The following is a 14,050-nucleotide window of genomic DNA, read 5'->3' on the forward strand; positions in this document are numbered from 1 at the left end:
TTCACAGTTTTTTTTATTTCTACGAATCCGATGTTCTGTACTTCGGCTCTTATTGGAAGCATCGAGCTGAGCCCAAATGTGTGCAATACGTGTGTAAGAGCAGATCTAAAATCTTCTAAATCATATTTAAGCTTGTACTTTGAGTGCTCGATTCTGTTAATTGGCCTTTTGAGTTCTTCCGAGAACTAGAGCACTTGACTCGCAAACTGCTTGTCATCTGTGACACCGTGTTCTGCTCTAGGGTTTTCCAGTTACAAATCATTGTTTTCAACTGTGCTTGTCCAAGTGGCTCATTTGAAGTGAACCAAGACTACAACTCCCAGAATGCATTACGTTGTCAAAGGCCAGCCCAGGCCTGGTAAACGGTGGCTCCAATGTCATTGAGTTTTTGGGTAACCTCATTGTTACTGATTCTGTAGGTAGGCACTACACAGCGCCTCGAAGCTCTGTAGTGACCAGAAGCAGACATGCCAAAACAGAAAAGAGCAACACCAGAACTATGCGTGAGTGACAACGAGGAATACTTGCTGACTCAACAGACATTAGATGTCCTCAAATGGACGCAGCGCGCGTCATTGCTCGGCCTCCTCAGCCCTTCCTCGCACACCCCCTGTACTTCAGTTGTGTCAGCTGACTGTCACTGTGCTGTACACTCAGTGACACCCTCTGCTGCCTCTGCCGCCCTTTCCCTACTCAGAGTTTTGTTAAAGCAAAGTAGGAACTGCCGAAGTCACAAGACCGGTTCTTCCTTTGACCTGGAGTATGTTTTTGCCTTTTGTTGTTTTTTCCTATTCTTTCCAGGCAGCGAACCAGGTCACTCAGGGGAACTTGGGCCACTGCCATACCCACCAGAACACTGCACGTGACTGCAAAGGCCAGATGTGGGTGGAGTTTACCAGACAATGATTTGCAGAGGTTTTCTCAGAAATCCAATTTGAGTGCCCGCAAGAAGTTGTGCATTGTAGCTGTGCACCTGACAAGGTACTGACCGGACTTGCGGACGGATAGCACGCTACTCTGCAAGAGTGTGGCGCAAACCATCACATTAGATGAACCTTTTGATGTGGCTGGAGGGAGCAAAGGCGCCATTTACAGAAGACATTTACTGTAGAAGGATCACCTCAAACATGTAGTACAGAGACCAATATGGAGTGTAGAGTCCAGTTCAGACTGGTATGTGATGGTAAGAGGGCATCGAAGCATGAATTTGAGGCAGTACTTTGTTCAAACCCCTTTTTAGAAATTTACATTTCACATAATTACTATTTAAGAGAAGGGGAGATAAAACAATTTGCCCAAAACTAGATAATAGCTTTTTTCTCAAGTGATGATGTCAGAATTAGTATCCAGGTCACCAGACTTCAAGGTCAGGCATTAGACCACACCGCCCCTTGTTATGTGAGTGCCGCTTTGCAGAAGTTATCTAAGACCCAACTTGAAGACATTATACAAGACCCCACAAGCAGACATTACCTAAGATACAATGCAGAGATTATGCAACACAACACATGCAAGCATTACACAAGACAGCCCATGCAAAGAAAACTACATTCATCGCACCACCCTACCCAGCGCCTCACTAGCAGATCTTACGCAGTACTCCTCAAACAGGCTTTATATAAGAACCGACAAGCACTTCTCATACAAGATACCACAAGAGGTTCCATAGCAACCCGAAGAAGGCCTCCCTCGAAACCCCACATGGAGAACTTGAATAAGGACCCAACAAGTCACCAAAAAGACTCCCAAAACAGATCTTGCACAAGATGCACAATATGGAGAAATCAGGCTTTATAGGAAAATGTAAAGCCAACAGTACACAAAATTGTCACAAGCAGCTTAGCTAAAAGACTCACAGAAAGACTCTGTGCAAAACTATTTTAGGTTGACCTCTAGGCCAGTAGATAAAATAATATTTATTTAAATTCCTCGAAACATTGTAGATGGTAATGGCATGCCCCACCGCGAACTGGCACATCTTTTCCCTATGTCTAAGTTCCAGCAATCGAGACCTAAGAGAACACTAACGACACACTCTCAATGCGACAGGACAGTGGCACTCAGACAGCTATGATGCCATGTTAATGCAGACCTCGGGTATTACACAAACACTACAATATAAGACCAGACAAGTAAATTCAACCAGGGAAAAGTTCTTAGGTTAGAAGTCAATATAGGTATGCATGAAATTCACTGGCTTTACGTGACTCTTAGCAGCAAGTGTGCGCCGATACCTGGACGAGGATCTGGGAGAGGAATGTGACTGAGTGGTGTAGGTAAATCCAGTGAGGAAGTAGTAGCCACTCTCTGTAAGTGATTCTGGACAAATAGTGGGATCCACTGATTCATAGTGAATCCAGTCAGTGGTTGGACCACTGGCAGTAACTGAATCTGGGAGAAGAGAGGGATCCGCTGACGTAAGTTAATTAAAAGACACACACTTGATGGACGGAATGCAGAACAAATCAAAACATTCACCCCTAGTCAAGAGATCTGGGTTAAAACCATCATTATTTTGCTCACCATGCCACCCCAGTTTAGACCTGGCCATATGCAAATCAGTCTTGACCCTGTGCCTCATGGGAACAGTCCAGCCCGAACTGCCAAGCCAGGTCCTCCCCTGGACCGGAAACAAGCATCCTAGGACCAGTTTTGGGGTTTCACCCCTCTTCAGCCAGGATAGCTTGATTCCAGTGGCACAGTGAGCCCAGGACCCACGTCTGGGCATACCTGGCGCACTTAGGGCGAGAAAGCAAAAGAGACACACTTGATGGACGGAATGCAGAACAAATCAAAACATTCACCCCTAGTCAAGAGATCTGGGTTAAAACCATCATTCTTTTGCTCACCATGCCACCCCGTTTAGACCTGGCCATATGCAAATCAGTCTTGACCCTGTGCCTCATGGGAACAGTCCGGCCCGAACAGCCAAGCAAGGTCCTCCCTGCACTGGAAACAAGCATCCTAGGACCGGTTTCGGGGTTTCACCCCTCTTCAGCCAGGATAGCTTGATTCCAGTGGCACAGTGAGCCCAGGCCACACGTCTGGGCATACCTGGCGCACTTAGGGCGAGAAAGCAAAAGACACACACTTGATGGACGGAATGCAGAACAAATCAAAACATTTACTCCCAGTCAAGAGATTTGGGTTAAAACCATCATTCTTTTGCTCACCATGCCGCCCCAGTTTAGACCTGGCCATATGCAAATCAGTCTTGACCCTGTGCCTCATGGGAACAGTCCAGCCCGAACTGCCAAGCCAGGTGCTCCCTGGACCGGAAACAAGCATCCTAGGACTGGTTTCGGGCTAATTAGCAGTTATTTATTTCCTACCACATCCCAAGCGGTGGAGCCCATCCTCTGCTACTCTTCAGACCTTAAGTATTCTAATGAAGTTTTATGTCCGACTCTCTCCTTGAATCTGAATAGAAATGAGCTCTTGTGTGGGCTTCTCCTCATATCATGTCTAGTTCTCTGCCCTACACTGAGAAATATCGATGGATGTCCTGATGCATCAACATTATGCAGACGTCAACCAATAGGTAGACAGATCATACACATAATAAAATGGGGACATGGATGTTAGGAGTACAGAATGTGCGAAATTGGTGAGAGTTTTACATTTTGTGGTTTAATGAGATAAAGGTCCTTATAACGAGTTTGGCGGTTCGACCCCTGAAGTTGGAAAGGATCCCCACTATAAACTTAAGGGTAAATAGGGAAGAGCGAATAATATTGAGAGTACAGGCACAGGGGGACGCTACTCTATTGGAGGAAATCAGTGGAATTTAAATGTGTTTTGTCGTTCTCTGAGTCCTTCCCAGCTACTTCTCTATCAATAGTTGATCATTTAAGTTTAGTATTGCTCATTGGTCATGTACTCTTTCTACCGTCATCTTTATCGTTGACCTAATTAATTCTTGCATATTATTTTTGTCTCCGATTTCAGATTTGGGCATACTTGTCAATGAAGTATCTTCCTGGTTCTGTTCTGACATTCACACCAGCCTCTGCGAAAGTCTTCTAAAGAACTAACACTTCACCTATAGCGAGGGATACAAATTAGTAGATTTTAATCTCTAATAATATTACTAATAAACATACATTTTCAGCAATGTAAGTTGCATATATGTTTTCAAAAGTGTCCTCTGCACCAGCCCCGTCACTAAAGTTAAGACGTAAAGATGTTTCCATCTTCACTGAAAGCTAAAATTAGGAAACTGCAGACATGAATGAATAGCTGTCAGATTTTCAGACTGTGCCAAAATGTAGTGTTTTTTGGTTCTGAGCTCAAGCCATGTGAAGCTCTTCGACCTGAGATTATAAATACGGCTATGGCCAATGGCCGTTTAGAGAGGACCATTTTACGCAGTCATACCATTTAAGAATTTCCCAATTAAGTTTTTAAGTGCTTTCTAAAAAACAAAAATACAAGATTCTCCTACTTCACAAAGAGGCTGCTTGCAGTATAATGCATTGTGTTCCACTGCAGGTTGCCTTGCAGTTTGCAAAATGATTGATTTGCTCATGAATGATTGGTATGTAGAACATGGTTACCCTTAGAGCAGTCCGGGTACGCACCGTGGTTGAGAAAAAGGCAATGCCATAAAGAAAAAGAGATTTGCATAAAAAAATGATTATTTTGCATGCAAATCTCTCAATGAGTGCAAAACCAGCTCTTGTGCATGCATTTCTAAATTGCACATCTAAATAGCTTTGAGAAATGAGCCCATCCCATTTTGACTCTGACCTTAAAGATTTCACCTAGTTGTAAAATGTAAATATCCAGTATTTGATACAGTGCTAAGAACATGCTCACAACTGTGGCAACCGCAGGAGCTGAGCGACAATGAGATGAAGACATTTGCTTGATATTTACAAACTATGGTCAAGTGGAGAAAGTCAGGCTGTAACGCTAATAAGTACATTTGCATGAGCAATTTACAAGAAAGAGACAAATGGTACAATTAGAAAATTATATATCCTAAATGTAAGGAAACAAGATATTTGCGGGTTTACTCCCCTCCACCTTTTTTGTCCCCATTTTGACTGCCGAGTGCTGGTGTAATGGCTTTGAAATTCCCTGAGCCCTGCTAAATAGGACTCCATGCATGCGCTCTGACCCTTGAAATGGTGCATGTTTAATTGGCTTGTCCCCAGTTGGCATAGCTAACTTACTTGTAAGTCCCTAGTATGTGGTATCAATTGTACCCAAGGCATGCAAGTTATAGTGTTACACAGAGTCCACAGCACTTGTTGTGCCACCTGAGTGGGACAAGGTAAAATATGGCTCCCAGTCTGTCACTGCAGACTGGGAAGGCTGTTTTAAACTGCTAACTCGACTTTGCCATTTAGGGTAACGGGAAAGCCCAAACCTCCCTTTACAATATATGTAAGTAATCTCTTATCGAGGGAGCTTTATGTTAAGAAGTGGAACATGTACTTTTACATGTATAAACAGTAAAAAACCTAAATTGTTGTTTTTACTGTGGAAAAGCTAATAGACCCATTGGTAAGTAAAGAGTTGCAGGCTTACACATCAGCCCTGCTAACGTCTGAATGGGAATATTAAAGTTTGTACTGAGGGGGCTGATTCATTGTTTAGGTAGACAGGCTGGCACTAGTGTAATGGAACGGCAACAGCAAGAAACGACACATCAACATGTTAAGAAGCGTTTCTTTATTGTACTTATTACAGAAGCTCAGTAGGAATCAACCGCCCGAAGCACTCCTACTCCCTATCTGGCTCCTCCCTTTCCTGTTTCCTAACCATTTCCTTTACTCTGCTGTCTCACCATTCATACCCATGGGTCCTAGTGCCCTTGTGTCACTTATTGGACAATATTACTTCCCCCCCACTTAAAATAAAAGAGAGTCTTGTGAAGGTGTGAGTTTTAGCTTTCATCAATGAGATGTGAAGGTCTTCGACAGGTACGCTGTGACCAACGTGGTTCTGGTATTTTCCACTCAGCAGGGGAGGAGTGATGATCATCACTGCTGGTGGATACTGGAATGGTCTCAAGAGCGTCATCATCTTCCGAGCCAGTCACTGGCTCCTTTGTGTGTGAAATGCACTGAAGTGAGAGGTGTTGCAGGTTATCCTTTTTCCATCAGCGGCAGCCGTGATCATGTTACCTTTAAGACTGGTTACTTGCAGTGGATGTTTATAATATCGACTGTCTGCCTTTCTCTTTTGTTCTTGACTGACTAGTGCCCAGTCTCCTTCATGTACAATTGATGGCTTTGCTTTCCGACAACTGTCCGCTTATGACTTCATCTTGGCCTTCCTCATTTGGTCAAGCTTTGCCAGTATTGATCAAGCGCACTCTCAAGGCACTCCCTGTAGTCTGCCTTCTGAAGGTTCCATGTTGAGAGGCGCCAGTGGAAGGGCCGCTGTGCCCAGCCCATCTGTACCGTAAGTGTAATCGGAGAGTGATCAGAAAGACCCCTCAGAAGAATATCCGCCTCCACCACCCTAGCCGCAACCGCCCGAGGTTCAAACAGATAGTCGAGACGAGAGTAGGAATTGTGGACCTCAGAGAGATATGTATATCCATGGGCCTTACCATGCATCCGGCGCCAGGGGTCCACCCAATCGAGCCCAGACACTAACGAGGAGAGTTTCGTAGCTTGGCAAGCTACCACACCCTCCCTGTGCCTCCAACGATCCCAGGCCACATCCAGCACGCCGTTCCAGTCGCCCCCTATCATGGACAGGCCATCCGGCATATCAGCCCATAATGACATAAGCTGCTCTACTAGGCCCCATGAAAGCAGAGGAGGGGCATAGACACAGCCCAGCACCACTGGTTCCTCCCTGATCGTGCCCTGCAGAAACAGATATCGCCCCTGGGTGTCCGCCCACGTCTTAATATGTGTGTAGAGGACTCGGCGACGAATCAAAATCGTGACCCTTGCACAAACCCGGAATGGAACACCTGAGCGTAACCATAACGCTGGAGGCAGAGCGCCTTCGAGCCCATAAGAGGTGTTTCCTGTAGCATGAGTATGTCAGCATGGGCCCTCTTAGCCTGTTGGAGAATAGCCCCTGGCTTGATTTTATCTAGTACCCCCCTGACATTCCAGCTTACGACTGAGAGTCCCGAGAGATACCCGGGCGCCACTAGGTGGGTCGGCCATGAAGGACCCTAATGGGATATGCTGGTGCAAGAGAAAGTATGTGGTGCGATCATAGAGGCCTAACAATACTGTAGCGAAGTGCGACTTGTTGACAAAAACATAAACAACCCAACAACCCCTCCACCCTATACTTCAAGAACAATGAAGCATCTGTTGCGTCAGGTGCTGCCCGCGGACCCCAACGGGGAGTCCCGACATACCTCGACCAAAGGATCCCCAAATTACAGCCCAAAATCGGCAGGCACCCTCTCCACTGGAAAGCCCAACAGAGAAGCCGGCCCTCACTTGAACTCCTCCGATCCAAGCACCAATGTCTAAGTTACAAAGGAGTGCGAACTCCCCTTCCAATTAGGAGGCTGGTGTAGTCTGCCGGGGGGCCGATCCGGCCTGGGAGAATGCACTACAGGAGCGGGATTGACAGCTCGATCTGGTACGTTGGCGATCTTTAAGCTTCGATTGATGCTGCTTACGAGTTGCCCCACTGGAGGAAGAGTCTGATTCCCACCGAGGCGGCGTATGAGGACGCAGCCGTACCATCTCATCTGTCCACTGAAACACTTCCTCCGGCGAGTCGAAGAAATGGGTCCGGGATCAGTACACCACCCGCAACCGGGCCAGATACAGCAGAGCGTATGGGAGTTTAAGGTCACAAAGTCAAGCCTTGGCCGCCAAAAAGGACAGTCTCCATTGTTGGACCAACTTCGTGTAGTCGGGAAATATCAATATGCATGCATTATCAAATAACAAAGGTTCCTTGGCCCTGGCCTGCTTAAGAATGACATCTCGATCATGGTAGTTCAGCAACTTTGCGATGACTGGCCTCGGATGGGCTCCAGGCGGAGGCTTCTGCATAAGAGCTCTATGAGCACGCTCTACCACGAAGCAGTAGGACAGGGACTCCGGGGGAAGCCAGCTCTCCAGCCATTGAGTAACGAACTGCTCCATATCCCCCCCTCACACCCCTCCGGGAAACCAACAAAGCGGAGGTTGTTACGCCTGGCCCGACCCTCTGTGTCCTCCACGCGTGTCGCAAGGCCCCGCTGGGTTGTCTCAAGGGTGGACACCAATTTCTGCAGAATGGCAACTTCGTCCTCCACTCCAGAGATATGCGTTTCAGTCTCCCTGATGGGAAGAGGAACAGCCACCAATCTGGGCGCAATCTTTGTATTGGAGGGACAATGTGAGGGCTGGCTTCGGTGTGCAGAACCTACAATGAAAGTCCTTTGCTAGTAGTATTTATTTATTTTTGCCTTAGAGCCCAAATAAAGGTGTGAGATTTGTTATTTATGTTTAATTTTCATGTTTTGCCAACTTTATATTGAAACTGGAGGCTCAATATGCAAAATATCAGTGGCACTTGACTTCAAAATGGCCACCACAAGTGCAACAAGGCTCATTGGAGGAGCCGCCTGACGCAAGAAGGCCGCTGAGAGGAGCTGCACTCTCATGAGAGCTTGTCAGAAGGAGTCAGCAATCTGGGAGATTCAGAGCTGAAGCAGGCAGCATGCAGGGCACAGCTTACAGCTGAAGATGTGCGCGGGGCTCAGCGAGGTGAGGAGAAGGCGTCTCAAGGCAGCATGCGACCGGGCTGAGCTCCTGATGTCGTATCTTGTGCTGCACTCTGCACGCTTGGGACCAGCTCCCAGATAACTTGCGCTCTTCGGGGGTGAAATGATGCATGCCAAAGTTTATGCCAGATGTCTTCCGCGAGATCAGGGTGGGCTCCCGACTACGTGCTGCCACTGTGAGGTAGGTGCCCAGCATGGTGTTTCCTCTGCAAGTGATCCTCGCTGCAGGCGAAAAAGAGCCACAGGGTATCTGTACTGCTTGATTTTCCTGGCCTTCTTGTGTTGTAGAGCGATCAATATGACTTCAGTCTCTTTCCATCCAAGTCTAAGGACTAGAGTAGTGAATAGGGCCTATCTATTAGACACTTTGACACAATCCCGTGCTCCTACCCATAGATCAGGGCCTACATACATAGCCTAGGGGATAGATTCGTTAGCATCGAGGATAACTTGCCCTATAGTGAGGGTATTTCATGGAGTCGTGCTGAATTCAGGCCTGGTAGGCCTCAGACAGGAGAGACTCCATCTTTCTTTCTGCTCCGGCAGCTTGGGACACTTCTAGAGGGAGGGCGATGTTTTAGTTATGAGGTGTTATTCGCTCGGAGAGAACCGGTTCAGGCCGGCCCTTATCGAAGGAGTGTATTTTTCCCCTGCCGAAGACACTACATCAGGCCGGCCGGCTGGGAACGTGTCCTTGGCACGGGGAGGTACAGGAATTTGGTGGGCGGCAGGTTTCGAGCTGGAAATTTCCATGAGAGAATGCACCTCTATATTAGTGAAAGTCTGAGTTAGATATGGGTACTTGCTTCTAGACCATAGGCGGCATCTGGCCGTTAGCAGAAAAGCTACTACTTATTCCAGGGAAGACAGATGACGAACTTGAATCTAAAGAGGAGAGAGTAGCCGATGAGGAAGAGGTTCCAGTGACTCGGAGAGGGAGAAGGGAGTAGATCCGCGACTGCGGAGGTGTGACTTCCAGGCGAAGCCGAGGCACAGAGGGAGAAGGGAACCTAGATGACCATTGAGCACAGGCTACATACAACTCAGGTGATGTCGACCCCTTTTTCTTTGAAGTGTATAACTTAACCTTTCACTTTCCTTGCAGGTTATATATATATATGATGTATTCTGCGAATGTGCATGTGGCATTTAAATAAAGTATTTAGCTTGTCGTGAGTTAGCATGTGTTGTGTATTTTTGTATAGGAGGATAGCCTATTCTTTTAGTCAGAGTTAACTCAACATGAACAGAGGTTAATCCTGGTCAGGTAAGTCGTAACTGGATGAGGGGGAAACGAGCCCCTCGAACTAGAGAACAGGTTGTGCTCAACTAATAGTCTTTGTGTGATCTGATATATAGTAATCCCGATTCCCCTGTCATGTACTACGGTAATAATAGGATGAGCTCGTGCTAAGGCTGCCGTCTGGTAGGAGATTCTGGGTCTGACTGAGGCCGCGAGACTATGTGTGTTGCTGCCGTCTGGGTAGGAGATTCTGGGTCTGACTGAGGCCGCGAGACTGTGTGTGTTGCTGCCGTCTGGGTAGGAGATTCTGGGTCTGACTGAGGCCGCGAGACTATGTGTGTTGCTGCCGGCTGGGTAGGAGATTCTGGGTCTGACTGAGGCCGCGAGACTGTGTGTGTTGCTGCCGTCTGGGTAGGAGATTCTGGGTCTGACTGAGGCCGCGAGACTATGTGTGTTGCTGCCGTCTGGGTAGGAGATTCTGGGTCTGCCTGAGGCCGCGAGACTGTGTGTGTTGCTGCCGGCTGGGTAGGAGATTCTGGGTCTGACTGAGGCCGCGAGACTGTGTGTGTTGCTGCCGTCTGGGTAGGAGATTCTGGGTCTGACTGAGGCCGCGAGACTATGTGTGTTGCTGCCGTCTGGGTAGGAGATTCTGGGTCTGACTGAGGCCGCGAGACTGTGTGTGTTGCTGCCGTCTGGGTAGGAGATTCTGGGTCTGACTGAGGCCGCGAGACTATGTGTGTTGCTGCCGTCTGGGTAGGAGATTCTGGGTCTGCCTGAGGCCGCGAGACTGTGTGTGTTGCTGCCGGCTGGGTAGGAGATTCTGGGTCTGACTGAGGCCGCGAGACTGTGTGTGTTGCTGCCGTCTGGGTAGGAGATTCTGGGTCTGCTGAAGGCCGCGAGACTGTGGTTGGGCTGTGAGGTCTTGATATATATATATATATATATAATAGGAATTCCCTGTCCTTAGGTGGTACATATATATGTGGTCATTTAGGTGTAAAAAGGCCCTAGGGAGGGGGTAACGTTCTGGTTTGGGTCAGAAGGGCTCTGTAGAGCGGGTTCCATCCGATCTGAAAACCCAAGCAGAACAGTATCTTGCCCACACTCGTCGCCAGTTGTAATGGCAACAGAAAGAAACAACACACCAATATGGTGAAAAGTGTTTCTTTGTTGAATTTACTACAGGAGCTTAGCAGGTATCAACTGTCCTGAATCAGTCCTACTCTCTATCTAGCTCCTTCCTGTCCTATTCCCTAATTACTTTCTTTACTCTGCTGTCTCGCCATTCATACCCACAGATCGTAGTGCCCTCGTGTCACTTATTGGACAATATTACCACCCCACACACTTAACAAAAGAAAAGAGAGTCTTGTGGAGGTGTGAGTTTTAGCTTTCTTCAATGAGATGTGAAGGTCTTCGACAGGTATGCTGTGACCGATGTGACTGACTTGGTTCTGTTATTTTCTTCTCAGCAGGGGAGGAGTGATTGTCATCACTGCTGGTGGATACTTGATGGTCTCAAGAGCGTCGTCATCTTCCGAGCCAGTCACTGACTCCTTTGTGGGTGAAATGCACTTTCTGAAGTGAGAGGTGTTTCGGGTTATACTTTTTCCATCAGCGGCAGCCGTGACCATGGCACCTTTAAGACTGGTTACTTGTAGTGCATGTTTATATCAACTGTCTGTCTTTCTCTTTTGTTCTTGCCTGACGAGTGCCCAGTCTCCTTCGTGTACAATTGATGGCTTGGCTTTTAGAAGACTGTCCGCATATGCCTTCATCTTTGCCTTCCTCATTTGGTCAAGCTTTGCCATCTCGCCATTCATACTCACAGGTCCTAGTGTCATTGTGTCACTTATTGGACAACATTACAACTAGGGAGAGGGAAGAGGAACTCAGTTGTCAAGCTGGTTTTCCAAGGACGTGTAGCCCCCTTGGTAGCCTAATCTCTCGATTTGGCTAGGGAGCTCTGGACGCTGACAGAGAGGCTCTACCATCTTGGGAGTGGTCAGAATGGTGCATCCTTGGAAGGCTAGATGCCATACTTACCAGGAAGTGGTCATTAGGTAGGAGGCAACCTGGTAGCCCATTGGCTACAAACTGCTTTCTATCCTGAGGGCATTTTCTGTACATAAATAGGACACCCCTGGCATCCAGAACTCAGATCTCAACTGGACTGGAAGGACAGGCCCGCTGCACCGTGGAACTGGCAAAGAGAGGCTGCACCGGTGTGGACTGCATCTGCTGAACCTGGTGGCTAGCAAAGGAGAGGGACTGTACCTGCTGTGTCCTGCTCGAGGAGAAGTCTTCTCCAGAGTGTAGCCAAGGCCAAGAGACTCCAAGGGTCAGTGAGTTGGCCTCCTGTTCATAGCACAGGAGCACAATAGCTGAGAAGCCCGCTGGGGCAAGTTGGTAGCCCAGAATCTTCAACCGCCTCCAGCTGCTGGTGTACAGCACCAGGGACCAGGACCCGACATACAAAGTTACACCTGAGTTTGCTAAACCTGAGAGTATTGTTGAAGTGCAACTTGGACCTCTAGAAGCCAAGTTATCAACCCAGGAAGGATTTGCCTGTGAACACGATACTGGGCGACCGGTAGTCCAGTTGAGACTGGACTTCTGCCAGCACCAAGACGACGTCAACCCTGTGACCATGACCAATCCTCACCACCTTCGTGGCCCCAGGAGTAGTCGCATCAGGACCCCGGTCAACCGAATCGCATCCACAGCATCCTTCACCCCTTGCATCAGGAAGGTCCCATAACAGAGCCTTGCTGGAATCAAAACCCTAACTTATGAGCCCTGGCACAATCACAGAAGCTACCATCACAGCTCTAATTTAATGAGAGTGATGCCATGATTTGTCACCTAAATGTGACAAGTGGATTTACTGACCAGACAAGTAGATTTCTGAAACATCTTGTCCCTGGGACAAGCAGATACTTTATAAAATTCCACACCTTTTCTCCCATCCTTTATAAAGTGAGCATAGCGAAACCGTGTGTTACGTAGTGAGCTCTAGCCCCACCCTATGTTAATCTTATTTATAGTTCCACACCTTAGGAACTGGCACAAGAACAGTAATGAGGGCAGGCACAGGGCACAAATAATAACTGCCATTCTAGGTTTGCAAATGTGTCTTTGGTTTCATAGTACTGCAAATCTATGATGTTCGCACTTAGCAGGCTGACCAACTGTGACATTGTGGTGGCCAAATGCTTAGATTCTCGAAGCAAGTTCAGGAGTAAGTATATTTTCTCCACAGTAGTTCTTCCACCATGGCCTTCTTGTTTACCTTCTCGCCTTTTGGTCTCATACAAACTATACAAACAGTGTATATCGAGCCATTACAGTTACAACTAAACTAGGAGGATGGAGAACACAAGAGTAAGTTAAAGCCTAAAAGATAGCTGGATGCTGATTAAACTACTTAAATGAAGATTGCACATTGCACACTTTTGATATGCAGGTTATGCTTATGCCCTACAAGCACAACTGTTGCAAAAGTACTACATGCACTCATCACAACTATGAAGTTTCTCTAGAATAGTATCCCACATTGACTGATGTGTAGATAGGTGCACTGAAGAGCAATCAAACTAACTCTCAAAAATGTACAGCAAGTGCCTCTGCTTTGAAACCCATGGCCATAAAAAAAGGCATCCTCTGTTTAATAAGATGACCAATTAAAGTTTATCTCTACTGATTAATGCATCTGTTTGAGAGATCTGAGTTTTGTCTTGTCTGAGCTTTGACTCGTCATAACGTAGTGCAGAGGGATAGTGTACTTTCAGTAACAAACAGTGATCTTTGCCTGTATATATGTATATGACCTTTTAGTAGTGCAATCCTAGCCAAAAGGCAGTGAGCACTGTACAAGGTCCAAGACAACACTTAAGGCTGGACACCTCTGCCAAATCTTTGAGGGATATATTTATTAACATTTCACACAACACAGGGCAGTAAGTGAAGTTGATGTACTGCGTTGTGTGAAAGGGAAAGAGAAGAGTAGCACCATATTTTCAAAGATATGGTGCATTGGAATTGAAAGGTATCACATGCAAGTTACAAAGTTAACCCTCACATAATCGCTCTGTTCACTC

Source organism: Triturus cristatus, chromosome 12 (assembly GCF_964204655.1).
Source record: "Triturus cristatus chromosome 12, aTriCri1.1, whole genome shotgun sequence".
In the NCBI taxonomy this organism is placed as follows: Eukaryota; Metazoa; Chordata; class Amphibia; order Caudata; family Salamandridae; genus Triturus; species Triturus cristatus.